Source organism: Tamandua tetradactyla, chromosome 11, assembly GCF_023851605.1.
Source record: "Tamandua tetradactyla isolate mTamTet1 chromosome 11, mTamTet1.pri, whole genome shotgun sequence".
NCBI lineage: Eukaryota > Metazoa > Chordata > Mammalia > Pilosa > Myrmecophagidae > Tamandua > Tamandua tetradactyla.
The window spans coordinates 38,568,416-38,583,511 of record NC_135337.1 but is presented as its reverse complement, the minus strand read 5'-3'; the positions used below and the strand labels follow the sequence as shown (position 1 = coordinate 38,583,511).

Genomic DNA, 15,096 nt, shown 5'->3' with positions numbered 1-15,096 from the left:
AAACCAAAAGCCATGAAATACTAAAAATATAAGGATCTGCACAGCAGAAAGTAACTCACAAACTTGCCTTAATTCAGTCAGGTTGTAAAACCATTCTTAAAAGTTCAATTTCTAGTCAAAATTTGTTTGAAGTTCCGTCCAAGGAAATCTGGGCTAAATGAGATTGAACAACTTGTACTCATGGGCTACAAGTCTAAAGAAAGCAGACAAGTGACCAGACCACAAAATCCAGTGCACTAAAAGCTATAACAGGAGAATAAAGGGTGCTGTGAGAGTACACAGGAGGGGACCTAATGTCCACTGGCAGGATGCTGGAAGACTTACCTGAGAGGTGGTACCTCAGTTATGTACTGCAGAAAAAGTCAGAGCCAGGCAAAAGGGAAGAAAAAAAGTATTTCAGGTAGCAGGTGCAACATGAGCAAGAGCAAGGAGTGATGAGGGAACAAGACTAGTGAAGGGTAGGTGGTAAGGGATGATGCTGGGGACACACTGAGAGGGGTCACTGCCTGCCAATTTCAAGAGCTTGAATATTTTTTCCTGATGGTTAAGGCAAGCCATTCAATAATGTTAAGAGGGGATTAAAACCAGAAGTATGTTTTTAGAAGATTAATCTGGTGGTGGTCTGGAGAGTGCACCAGGAAGATGGAAGGAAGGAGAGTAAAAGCAGTGAAACTGGTTACCAAGGTCCTAGAGAGATTAACTTCTAACATTTTTTTCCTTGAAAATTTTTTTAAGATATCAAAAGTTGTTTCCACTGATGATGGAAACATGAAAAACAATGAAAAATTAAATTAATGAAAATGCCAGAACAGCAAGAGATCAGTATAGACAGAGGTGATCAAATAACAATATAACACCTCACTCAACCCATGACCATCTAAAGAGATTGCTCTACACATGATAAATTAAGTTTCCAGATAACCATAGCTTATTTTTAATATAAATTAATTTAGACCAATTTGAAGAAAATCTTTTAAAAGTATTTTTCATCCTTCTTTCCTTCTTAAACAATACAAGTTGATGGGATTTAATTTAACCACTCTCTGATGACGCAGAGACAACACATTAAAATGTAAAGAACACTGGACCAGACTCATAAAACATCAGCTCTTGGTCCTTACTGGCCCCCTGACAGCTCTTGGGCACACTGGGCCTTGGTTTTCCATGAGACTAATCTTTGCCAGAGAAAGCCGAAAGAAGGTTCAAAGGGAATGAAACAAAAGTACTTACTTTTTTTTTTTTTTTTTTTTAATCTAGGGCCCTTCAGGCACCATGCTAGGCTCACTTTGTTGGGCTGATTTCCCACCAGGTCTTCTGTTAAAATTTTTTCGTTTTTTAAAAATAATAAACCTGAGTTAATCACTGTTCTGGAAACTATCTGCAGGGCTGAAACATTTATAGAACCAGTTCCATTCTCCAAGCAATTCTTTCAAGATCTACTCCTTGCTGGACTATTTCAAATCATCTTCAATGTAATCATAAAGGGTTAAATAGTTTATGATAAATAAATAAATTAGAGCGGAGGGGGGAAACTATTATTTATTTCCAACAGATTCGTTGTGAGTAGATATCATTTCAACCTTATTACTATATCCAACTCCTTGAGTCTTATCCATTTCTCATACCTTTGGATGCTCTAGATACAAATACTATACTATTAATATACATCAGTTGTCAAATGAGCAGAAGCGAAAGAGAAGCAAAAAAGGGGGGATAGCTAGCTATCAAGGAATTACAAACATGACGTTAAAAAAAAAAGCTGAAGAGAATAAAACTAACTTTAAATGTAGACAGACTTTCTGCGGTTTGTTCCTTTAACCACAACTAACAAAGTGGTTCTTAAAACTACTGCAAGAACCTCATTCAAGCACACCTGAAACCTTACTAGGCATCAGGTGATAGGAAGATTTGTCTCCAAAACAGATTTTATCTCCAACATAAACCACAGCATTATTTTCCGTAAACAGGCACCACCCACTGAACATTAACATTCAAAATCTGCCACTGCGTTCACTTAACTCTTCTAATACGATCACCCCCAAGGTGATCATTATTGTCCCCTTTCTACAGATAAAGAAACCGAAGTTGAAGAGATTGAGACACCTGCCCAAGGTCACACAAACTGGTTTCGTGGCAGAGCTGGCACTGCACGCAGGCCTACTCTACCTCCTTCCACATTTCGCTAACGACGCACTAAAGGGGTCTCCTGCAGCGGATGAAACCTGGAAGGACCCTAGAGGATTTCCGGAACTTTCCTGGAGTTTTCTTAATTTATGAAGCCTCACAATCTAGCACAGTCCAGTGTAGGGCAAGCACTTAAAACTCATCTGAACGAGAGAGAGCGCTGTGTCTGAAAGAAACGCCGTCAGGACAGGGGTCATCCCGGGAAGGAGGAGAGACAGGACGGACTTCGTTCTAGGCCAGCCTACCTCGCTAAGACCCGCCCAGATAGCCCCAGGACTACACCCTTCCTAGGAGTACGAGCCTCGCTGCCTTTCTCCAAGCCGGGTCAGTCAGGGGAAGCGGAGGATATGCGCAAAAGTGGGATGAGCGTGAGTTCTGAGTGCGCACGAGGGCATTTCGTGTCCGCGGCCCCGCTCGCCCGCACCCCGAGGGCTGAAGAGGAGCCGCGGTAGCCCCAGGAAGGCGGGTGAAGGTTTCCACGCACAGCGCGCCACCGCCCCACGCCGCGCTCACCCCCGCCGCCACGCCAGCGCGAAGCCGTGACGTCAGCCCGTCGCCGCTCCGCTACAGGAAGGGCCCGCTGGGGTTCAAAAGCTGGCGCTCTGCGGCCGGTAGGGGATCCTCGGCGTGCGTACCTGGGTCGTCCAGCCCTGGGCCAGCGAGGAGGAACCGAGACGCACGGGGCAGTAGGTGAAAGACTAAGAAAGAAAGCAAAGAACGCAAAGCGGGAATAGGCGAATTCCTAGAAGTGCTTCCGATGTGGGAATGCCCGCCTAGGGACCGCGGCTGCATACGAGACAAAAGCTAAGCTAGTAACGAGCAAACGGCTTCTCTGGCAACGACCTTCCCGCCCCTTCCGTTGGGTCCGCACCCGGCGCAGCCCATTGGCCGAGTTCCGAGAAGCCAGCGCCGGCGCCTTGGTGCTGTTAGCCCGGGCCGGGGGCGAGGGGGCGGAGCCCGTGAGGGGCCCTTTTGTGTGTCAGTTGTCTCATGGGGTAACTTTTTTTTTTAAGTTCTTGTTTTCCCAAAAGAGCTACACTTATGATTAGTGACCGAAAATGTCAACTGAGTTTAACCAAACCGAGGGAAATAAGGTCAATTTCCGAATATGCTGATACTTTGTATGAAGGTCCCCCCTTTTGCTCTTTAAAAGACAAGAAGAGACGTCGTTTAAAATATATGGCTTTGCAGTTTAGCTGGATTCCTTCCCTGGGCCTCAGTTTACTCCTGTTAAATGGAGGAGCCAGACGATGATCTTCAGGACGCGTTTCAGGCGTCAAGTTCTTTGTGTGCGGCAGCAGAATGTAATGGTTTATAAACCCCAGGAACATATAGGGCAAGATTTTATTTGGAGGACTAAAAATACTAAGTTTATCCGACGCCTAAACTCAATGTTTAGTTAAAGAATTGTATGCCATCATGTTAAGTTCATAAATAGAGCAACTATCAACCTAGCTGTTTGACCATTACATGCTTCTACATCATTGTTGGTTTTATGAAGGAATATTTTCCATGAATCACAGCAGTACTTTTTTCCCCCAGTACTGTGTCCAGCACAAAGTCAGTGTGAAAGTTAGAATTGAATAGTGAAGAAATAGCTGTTGCGTATGAAAAGTGCAGGAGACTGGGAGTTAAGTACCTACAGTCACCAAAGGATTGTGATCTCTGGCAAGTCAATTTTCATCACAAAAAGGGGAGGTGGATGGTGGATTTGGGCCATGGAATAGAACAATTTTGAGAGCCCTTCCAACACTAGCCTAGGAGTCTATCTACCTTTGCTAATTTGTAGTAAATAGGGAAATAATGGTATGTGTAAAAGCTGGGGTCCTGTTGTGAAAAATGCTTATTTTAATGAAATTGCATTGGCTTAGATGGAAGGATCTCTGTTTCATATTCTAGAGGAAATATTCTCAAAATCTCGGGGTCAAGCTTTCATAAGAGTCTCAAATTTACTATTTTAATAGAATTGCCTAGATAAAGTAAATATGGCATCCCTCATCATCTAAATCTGAACTGTTCTGGAAATCAGATTAAATAGCAAATGTTTGGATAGAAAGATCTTTTATTATTTTAAATGAGAACAACCAGATCCTTCCAGCCCATCCAAAAACCCCTGTCATTTTCCCAAAATCTCATTAATTACACTTAGACCACCTATGAAACTGCTATAGATTCTGCATAATATATAACAGGGGTTGGCATACTTTTTCTGTAAAGTCAAGATAGTAAATAATTTAGGTTAAACAGGCCATATGGTTTCTGTTGCAACTCAACTCTGCTATTACCACTAAAGCAGCCATTGACAATACATAAATACTTGCGCTCAACTGTGTTCTAATAAAACTTTACTTACAGAATCAGGCAGAAGGAAGGGTTCAGTCTGCAGTAGTGAGTAGACTCTGGATATAAAGTACTTAAAACATTAAAAACCTAATAAACAACTCACTAGTTGGAATGTTTGTATGCAGGATGCAACAATACTATATTATGTGGAAACTGCATTTTCCTTTCTCTTGGCAGCAAATAATGAAAAAATAGGTTACTTGATGAAATAACGATGCTTGATGAAAACAAATAATACCTTAGTTAACCAACCAATTTTGAGGAAAAAAAACAGTGTGGAGATGTAATAAACTGTCTCCAAGGATGGCCTCCAAACGCTTCCTCTCATCCTAGTATACACATCACCAAGTAGAATCTATTTCCTCTCCCCTTGAATTTGACCAATAAAATATGATGAAAGTGGTGTTAGGTCAATTCCAGACCTAGGCCTTTAAAAATCTAGCAGCTTCTTTTCCTGTGTTGGAAATCTGCTACTATGAGAAATCTAGTTACTCTGCTGTAGAAAAAAGCCCAGGTAGATGCCATATATTTTCGTCTCCCAGCTCAGGTGCCATACATGTGAGTCATTTAGACTTTCAAAGCCCAGTTATGCCCCCAGCTGAATGCAGCAGTATGGGTGACCCTACTCAACATGATGTAGGGGGATGCAAGGTTAAACTTTTATTTTAAAGGGACTATCCCTATGTGTCCCAGAACCAAGAAAATTCACAGAGTTAGCATCACCTTAATTTTCATAGAGTTTCTCTCTTTGTGCATGTACTCTTTACAGTGATTTGGTGTTTTATTGCTTTATAGCAAACATAGTAGCTTTAAAGCAATAACTATCCTATTTGCTCATGATTCTGCAAGTCAGAAATTCAGACAGGTTTCTGCTGCCTGGTTTTTCTGTTCCTGTGGCAATGGTTGGGGTCTCTTATGAAATTGTAACCAGAATGCAGTGAGGCTGGACCATCCAGGATTATTTCACCGTTGACTTGGTAGACTCAACTGGGAGGCTGGGACCTCTCCCTCTCCCTCCATGTGGCTCTCCCTGTGGCCAGCTGTTTTAGTTTGTAAGCTACTGGAATGCAATATACCAGAAATGGAATGGCTTTTAAAAGGGGAATTTATTAAGTTGCAAGTTTACAGTTCTAAAGCTGTGAAAATGTCAAAATTAAGGCATCCAGAGAAAGATACCTAACTCCAAAGAAAGGGCCGATGAAGTTTGGGGTTTCTTTCTCAGCTGGGAGGGCACATGGCAACATCTGCTAGCTTTCTCTCCTCATTTCACACCGCTTCCCCAGGGATGTTTTCCTTCTGGATCTCCAAAGGCTCTGGCTGTGTGGGCTCTGTTGGCTCAGTATCTTTTCCAAAACAGTTCCCTCTTGAAGGGCTCCAGTAAGCAACCCACCCAGTGGGTGGACACTCATCTCCATGGAAACCATCAAAGGTTACTACCCACAATTGGGTGGGTCACATCTATACTGAATAAGGATTAATGGACAGGGCTTTTCTGGGGTGCATAATAGCTTCCAACTGGCATACAAGTTTAGACTTATTTTCATGGCAACTGGGGCCCAAGAGTGTATGTTACAAACTGTGAAGGCAGAAACAACAGATCTATATAGGCTCAGCCACTTCTGTTGCTTAAAACAATTGGGGAGTGGGCAACGGTGGCTCAGTGGCAGAGTTCTAGCCTGCCATGCCAGAGACCTGGGTTCAGTTACCGGTGCCTGCCCATGTAAAAAAAAAAAGAGAGAGACAAAGAATAATCACAGGGCCAGCCTGTATCTAAGGAAAAGGTAAGAGATTCCACTTCTTGATAGTGAAATGTCAGGACTACATCCTGCTTTGGACAACAATCTGCTATACAATGTATCTATGGTACATGCTATGTGTTATTTCTTATTCACCAGGTGCTGTCAGCATGATATCATCAATGTAGTAGATAACAGTGATGCCCTGTAGGGTAAAGAAATGATCATGGTACCTTAGGTTTAATTATGACCAAGAGCTAGAAAGTTTACATAGCCCTTAAGTAAAGTAATAAAGTTTTCTTCTATCACTTCCAGAAGAAAGCAAACAGATGCAGTTGTTCCATGCATAGCAGGATAAGAAAAAGGCATCTGACAAGTGGTATCTGTATACTAGATGCCAGGAATTGTACTTATTTTCCCTAGTAAAAAGACTACAGCTGGATCAATAATTTAGAAAACCTTGAGAAACAGTAGGCATTACTTTTACTAAAGTATTAATGGGTAGCATTTATGATTGTTGAAAGGAGGTCCTCACTGAAGACCACCCGGGTTCTGCAATAGCGATATACATCTTCTACACAGGCAAATAGAAAGCCAAATGAGAATGTAGTGAGAATCACCACCCACATTTTTCAAGACTTTGATCATGGCACTAGATATTGGATTTCCCCCAGGGATCATCCAGGGATATGGTATTGTTTTTGGTTTCTCTTTTGGTTGAAAGAGGCAGTTCCAGGAGCTTCCAGTTGGTCTTTCTATAATCATAGCCATAAGTCAAGAAGTTAATGTCAAGATATTGTGTGTCTTTATTAGGGTGATAGAAGTCAGGTCTCTCTTCATCAGATCTAGCAACTTTTCATCATACAGTAGGATTTTAATAGGCAGCCCATCCATTTCAGTTCTAGGAACATGATGATCAATTACCCACTACCAAAGATCCCTCCTAGTTAAACAACTATGATTACAACTTTGGCCCTGCTGCCTTTTAATGTAACCATAGCTGCTTCATCTCTGATGATTAACTATTCCCACTTGGCCTCTGCTATTTTGGAATACCATTATTCACATTAGGGAATTAGGGATCCCATTTCAGTGGCAAATGTCCTAACTTCATCTCTAGGCAGCTATAGTGTGTCTTTAACATCAAAGTTTTCCTCTCCCCATTTTTTTTTCTCAATACTTTAGCAAAAAGAGGGTCCTCTTGACCTTCTCAGGACATGTTTGGAGGTGGTAACTTGATTACTCCTGGTAAGTCTACTTCAGTAGTCCTGTCTCCCTAGTTCTTTTAATTCCATCCTTTACAATATGCCAAGGGATTTCTAGTATCTTTACTTCAGGCCACCATTGAGCCCAGGATCTAACCAACCAACTGAGTCAATTTTTAGAATCACTTTCAGATGCTCAAGCAAATACAGTGAATCCATGGTCTCTGGTAAGTGTATCTTTATTGATAATTTTGGTCTGATAAAAAATTATGCTCCTTTTTCCCTGGTCTAGTACCCTTGAAATTCATTTTCATATTCCATAGATTTCTTTCAATAAGCAAAATCTTGCGTATGTTTAGTACATTTGCTTTCCTACAGGTCAGACTTTTACTTGCCTCCTAGAACATATTGGGATCTGACTCTACAGGTCTATACCAGTGGGTTCTCAATAGGGATGATTTTGCCTGCCTGTGACACAAGAGGACTGTTGACAATGTCTGAAGATTTTTCTTTAATATAACTTTTCTTTATTGTATAGTATAACATATATACAAAGCAAAGAAATAAAGAAAGCAATAATTTTCAAAGCACTCTTCAACAAGTAGTTATAGGACAGAACCCAGAGTTTATCATGTGCTACCATATGATCTTCTCATATTTTTCCTTCTAGCTGCTCCAGAATATAGGAAGCTAGAGGGCTTAAATATTTTTTTATCATCACAATCGACTTTTTTTCCTTCTTTTTTTGTGAATAATTACATGTATATATATATATATATATATATACATATATATAAGCTATAAATTTCAAAGCACAGCACCACAATTAGTTGCAGAACATATTTCAGAGTTTGACGTGGGTTACAGTTTCACAATTCTAGGTTTTTACTTCTAGCTGCTCTAAAATACTGGAGACTAAAAGAGATCAATTTAATGATTCAGCATTCATATTCATTTCTTAAATCCTTTCTTCTCTGTATAACTCCACCATCACCTTTGATCTTTCCATCCTTCTCTTTAGGGGTGTTTGGGCTATGGCAATTTCAAATGTCTCATATTGGTAGGGCCTGTCAGTAATATGGAGTAGGGAAATGGGACTATCTAATGTTCTGGAGAGGCTGGGCTAGGTTTCAGGACTTATCTAGACCAGGCACCCATCTGGAGGTTGTAGGTTTCTGGAAAGTTACTCCAGTGCATGGTACCCTTGTGGAGTCTTATATACTGCCCTAGGTGTGCTTTAGGATTGGCTGGAATGGTCCTGGTTGAGGACTGGCAGGTTATGATAGGTAGCAAGGTCTAACTGAAGCTTGCATAAGAGCAACCCCCAGCATAGCCTCTCGGCTCTATTTGAATTATCTCTGCCACTGATACTTTATTAATTACATTTCTTTTCCCCCTTTTGATCAGGATGGAATTGTTGATCCCACGGTGCCAGGTCTGGTTTCATCCCTGGGAGTCATCTCCCACATCACCAGGGAGATTTTCACCCCTGAATGTCATGACCCACGTAGGGGGGGAGGGCAATGATTTCACTTGCAGAGTTGGGCTTAGAGAGACTGAGGCCACATCTGAGCAACAAAAGAGGTCCTCCAGAAGTAACTTTTAGGCATACCTATAGGTAGTCTAAGCTTCTCCGCTACCTACATAAGCTTCACAAGAGTAAGCCTCCTGATCGAGGGCATGGCCTATTGATTTGGGTGTTCCTAAAGTTTGACACAGTATCAGGGGATTCCCTGATGTAAGATTTAATAGTTCCATATTTTTCTTCCATTCCTCAGGGGACTTTGCCAATACTTTTTGATTATCTGCTTAATATACTCTAGGATGTATCCAGGCATTACAATAACCTATATAGGATTAAAGGACCTCTTTCTCATTCTGTGCTCTCTGTGTTTCAGTTGTTCAAATGAGCAATAGAGATAAGTTGAATTAGATTATGCACTACAGAAAATTTCTGTTCCAGACCAAATAAACCTTTCTTCCATTGGTCTCAAACAGTATGTGTGGTTCTAAAATATAGACACTGTCTTCCTTACCTCTATGTTCTGAATTACTTTAACCCCAACCTGTTCGGCTTTGTTCTTATTTCTAAATATCAGGTTATACATATAAAACAGCCTCACAAAATCCAGAAATAATCACCACTCCATACTTAATGTGTCTGCTCTAAAGGCTTACAATCTAGGGCCCTGTTTTCTTATAAGCATTTTCTAAAGGTGACCATACCATTCTTATTCCGTTGTTTCTGACTTATTTTGTTTCACCAAATGTCTGGAGATATTTTGAGTCACATCTAGGGGGCTGTTACTAGTGGGCAGAGGCCAGGGATGTTGCTAAACAGCCTATAATGCATAGGGCAGCTCTCCCACAACAGAGAATTATTCAGCCCAGTTTGTCATAGTGCTGAGACTGAGAAACCTAAAGTCTAGACCTGTGCACTAGCTTGCTGCTGGCTATTGAGCACTTGAAATACAACTAATTTCAATTGAGATATGCTGTAAATATAAACTACACATTGGATTTTGAAGACTTTGTATTTAAAAATTCAAACTAAAGTTTATGTTGATTATATGTTGAAATTATGTTCTGGATACATTGTGTTAAAATATTAAATTTTATTGCTTTAATATGGCTACTAGAAAAGTTAAAATTACATATATAGCTCCCATATTTCTGTTGGACAGGACTGATCTAAAAGTGATAACAGTGAGTTAGTTCAAGAACTGGCAACTCGGAACTTCCTGGAAGATGGCGGCTTAGTAAGACGCGCGGATCTTAGTTTCTTCTCCAGGACACCTACTAGGGGAGTAGAAACGATACAGAAAGCGCCCAAAGCCACAACAGAGATAAAAAAGACAGCGTACCCCATCCTGGAACGGCTGGCTGGCTGAGAGAAGCAGCTCGGGTGAGATCGCCGAGGCACGCGGGCCTTACCGGGCGGGGTGGCAAGCGGCCGGAGTTACTCCCTTCCCCCTTCCCGGGCCGGCTGGGAGAATTGGAGAGGCGGTCCCCTGAAACAAAGACGGCTGGCGCCCACACCACGCGCAGCCCCCGGACCAACTGAGAGAATTGGATCGGAAACCCCCAGGCCGCGGAGAACGGTGACGGGTGGGGGAGGCCCCTTCCAAACCCGTGACTCCCGGGGAACGTGCACTCTCTCGGGCGGGCCGCTGCCGCTGGCGCCCTCCCGCCACGCTTGTTGCCCAGGGCCGACTAGGAAATTCGGACGGGCTCTTTCCCTGGCTGCGGCGACCAGCAACCCTCCCTGCGTTCGGACCCCGGGCCGGCTCAAGCCGTTTCGGCTAGCGAACCCCCAGGACGGCGAGAGTTTTCCAAAGTTTAAGGTCCCACAGCACCTTTTACTGGTGGGACCCGCAGACAAACGGGTGCCACGAGCGCCACCTACTGGGCAGGATAAGAAAAACAGAACCCAGAGATTTCACAGAAAAATATTACAACCTTGCTGGGTCCAACACCAAGAGAAATCTGAATAAATGCCCAGACGCCAGCAGCAGAAGATAACTGTCCACGCTCAAAAGATTGAGAATATGGCTCAGTCAAAGGAACAAACCAATAGCTCAAATGAGACACAAGAGCTGAGACAACTAATGCTGAATATACGAACAGAAATGGAAAACCTCTTCAAAAATGAAATCGATAAATTGAGGGAGGACATGAAGAGGACATGGGCTGAACATAAAGAAGAAATAGAAAAACTGAAAAAACAAATCGCAGAACTTATGGAAGTGAAGGATAAAGTAGCAAACATAGAAAAAATAATGGATGGCTACAATGATAGATTTAAAGAGACAGAAGATAGAATTAGTGATTTGGAGGATGGAACATCTGAATTCCAAAAAGAAACAGAAACTATAGGGAAAAGAATGGAAAAATTTGAACAGGGTATCAGGGAACTCAAGGACAATATGAACCGCACAAATATACGTGTTGTGGGTGTCCCAGAAGGAGAAGAGAAGGGAAAAGGAGGAGAAAAACTAATGGAAGAAATTATCACTGAAAATTTCCCAACTCTTATGAAAGACCTAAAATTACAGATCCAAGAAGTGCAGCGCACCCCAAAGAGATTAGACCCAAATAGGCGTTCTCCAAGACACTTACTAGTTAGAATGTCAGAGGTCAAAGAGAAAGAGAAGATCTTGAAAGCAGCAAGAGAAAAACAATCTGTCACATACAAGGGAAACCCAATAAGATTTTGTGTAGATTTCTCAGCAGAAACCATGGAAGCTAGAAGACAGTGGGATGATATATTTAAAATACTAAAAGAGAAAAACTGCCAACCAAGACTCCTATATCCAGCAAAATTATCCTTCAAAAATGAGGGAGAAATTAAAACATTCTCAGACAAAAAGTCACTGAAAGAATTTGTGACCAAGAGACCAGCTCTGCAAGAAATACTAAAGGGAGCACTAGAGTCAGATACAAAAAGACAGAAGAGAGAGATATGGAAAAGAGTGTAGAAAGAAGGAAAATCAGATATGATATATAAAATACAAAAGGCAAAATGGTAGAGGAAAATATTATCCAAACAGTAATAACACTAAATGTCAATGGACTGAATTCCCCAATCAAAAGACATAGATTGGCAGAATGGATTAAAAAACAGGATCCTTCTATATGCTGTCTACAGGAAACACATCTTAGACCCAAAGATAAACATAGGTTGCAAGTGAAAGGTTGGGAAAAGATATTTCATGCAAATAACAACCAGAAAAGAGCAGGAGTGGCTATACTAATATCCAACAAATTAGACTTCAAATGTAAAACAGTTAAAAGAGACAAAGAAGGACACTATATACTAATAAAAGGAACAATTAAACAAAAAGACATAACAATCATAAATATTTACGCACCGAATCAGATGCCCCAAAATACGTGAGGAATATACTGCAAACATTGAAAAGGGAAATAGACTCATATACCATAATAGTTGGAGACTTCAATTCACCACTCTCATCAAGGGACAGAACATCTAGACAGAGGATCAACAAAGAAATAGAGAATCTGAATATTACTATAAATGAACTAGACTTAATAGACATTTATAGGACATTACATCCCACAACAGCAGGATACACCTTTTTCTCAAGTGCTCATGGATCATTCTCAAAGATAGACCATATGCTGGGTCACAAAGCAAGTCTTAACAAATTTAAAAAGATTGAAATCTTACACAACACTTTCTCGGACCATAAAGGAATGATGTTGGAAATCAATAATAGGCAGAGTGCCAGAAAATTCACAAATACGTGGAGGCTCAACAACACACTCCTAAACGACTGGGTCAAAGAAGAAATTGCAAGGGAAATTAGCAAATACCTCGAGGCGAATGAAAATGAAAACACAACATATCAAAACTTATGGGACGCAGCAAAGGCAGTGCTAAGAGGGAAATTTATTGCTCTAAATGCCTATATCAGAAAAGAAGAAAAGGCAAAAATTCAGGAATTAACTATCCATTTGGAAGAACTGGAGAAAGAACAGCAAGCTAACCCCAAAGCAAGCAAAAGGAAATAAATAACAAAGATTAGAGCACAAATAAATGAAATTGAAAAAATGAAAACAATAGAGAATATCAATAAGGCCAGAAGTTGGTGCTATGAGAAAATCAATAAGATTGATGGGCCCTTAGCAAGATTGACAAAAAGAAGAAGAGAGAGGATGCAAATAAATAAGATCAGAAATGGAAGAGGAGACATAACTACTGACCTCACAGAAATAAAGGAGGTAATAACAGGATACTATGAACAACTTTACGCTAATAAATACAACAATTTAGAGGAAATGGACGGGTTCCTGGAAAGACATGAACAACCAACTTTGACTCAAGAAGACATAGATGACCTCAACAAACCAATCACAAGTAAAGAAATTGAATTAGTCATTCAAAAGCTTCCTAAAAAGAAAAGTCCAGGACCAGATGGCTTCACATGTGAATTCTACCAAACGTTCCAGAAAGAATTAGTACCAATTCTCCTCAAACTCTTCAAAAAAATCGAAGTGGAGGGAAAACTACCTAATTCATTCTATGAAGCCAACATCACCCTCATACCAAAACCAGGCAAAGATATTACGAAAAAAGAAAACTACAGACCAATCTCTCTAATGAATACAGATGCAAAAATCCTCAATAAAATTCTAGCAAATCGTATCCAACAGCACATTAAAAGAATTATACATCATGACCAAGTAGGATTCATCCCAGGTATGCAAGGATGGTTCAACATAAGAAAATCAATTAATGTAATACACCATATCAACAAATCAAAGCAGAAAAATCACATGATCATCTCAATTGATGCAGAGAAGGCATTCGACAAGATTCAACATCCTTTCCTGTTGAAAACACTTCAAAAGATAGGAATATAAGGGAACTTCCTTAAAATGATAGAGGGAATATATGAAAAGCCCACAGCTAATATCATCCTCAATGGGGAAAAATTGAAAACTTTCCCCCTAAGATCAGGAACAAGACAAGGATGTCCACTATCACCACTATTATTCAACATTGTGTTGGAGGTTCTAGCCAGAGCAATTAGACAAGAAAAAGAAATACAAGGCATCAAAATTGGAAAGGAAGAAGTAAAACTATCACTGTTTGCAGACGATATGATACTATACGTCGAAAACCCGGAAAAATCCACAACAAAACTACTAGAGCTAATAAATGAGTACAGCAAAGTAGCAGGTTACAAGATCAACATTCAAAAATCTGTAGCATTTCTATACACTAGTAATGAACAAGCGGAGGGGGAAATCAAGAAACGAATCCCATTTACAATTGCAACTAAAAGAATAAAATACCTAGGAATAAATTTAACTAAAGAGACAAAAAACCTATATAAAGAAAACTACAAAAAACTGCTAAAAGAAATCACAGAAGACCTAAATAGATGGAAGGGCATACCGTGTTCATGGATTGGAAGACTAAATATAGTTAAGATGTCAATCCTACCTAAATTGATTTACAGATTCAATGCAATACCAATCAAAATCCCAACAACTTATTTTTCAGAAATAGAAAAACCAATAAGCAAATTTATCTGGAAGGGCAGGGTGCCCCGAATTGCTAAAAACATCTTGAGGAAAAAAAACGAAGCTGGAGGTCTCGCGCTGCCTGACTTTAAGGCATATTATGAAGCCACAGTGGTCAAAACAGCATGGTATTGGCATAAAGATAGATATATCGACCAATGGAATCGAATAGAGTGCTCAGATATAGACCCTCTCATCTATGGACATTTGATCTTTGATAAGGCAGTCAAGCCAACTCACCTGGGACAGAGCAGTCTCTTCAATAAATGGTGCCTAGAGAACTGGATATCCATATGCAAAAGAATGAAAGAAGACCCATCTCTCACACCCTATACAAAAGTTAACTCAAAATGGATCAAAGATCTAAACATTAGGTCTAAGACCATAAAACAGTTAGAGGAAAATGTTGGGAGATATCTTATGGATCTTACAACTGGAGGCGGTTTTATGGACCTTAAACCTAAAGCAAGAGCACTGAAGAAGGAAATAAATAAATGGGAACTCCTCAAAATTAAACACTTTTGTGCATCAAAGAACTTCATCAAGAAAGTAGAAAGACAGCCTTCACAATGGGA

At 40.5% G+C, this 15,096-nt stretch overlaps 2 protein-coding genes across 10 annotated transcripts in view; one reads left to right on the top strand and one right to left on the bottom strand.

Annotated features, from left to right (window-relative positions):
• ODF2L (outer dense fiber of sperm tails 2 like) overlaps positions 1-3,046 on the bottom strand; it is a 46,961-nt gene extending 43,915 nt beyond the window's left edge. For 3 of the 8 annotated variants that reach the window (XM_077120400.1, XM_077120406.1, XM_077120405.1), the window contains exon 1: positions 2,430-2,685. The gene's annotated coding sequence lies outside the window, so the exon portion shown is untranslated. The other 5 variants (XM_077120402.1, XM_077120404.1, XM_077120401.1 and 2 more) reach the window with 5 other exon arrangements.
• Positions 2,751-15,096, top strand: part of CLCA2 (chloride channel accessory 2) — a 90,446-nt gene continuing 78,100 nt past the window's right edge. For both annotated transcript variants that reach the window (XM_077120398.1, XM_077120396.1), the window contains exon 1: positions 2,751-2,874. The gene's annotated coding sequence lies outside the window, so the exon portion shown is untranslated. The remainder of the gene's footprint in view (positions 2,875-15,096) is intronic.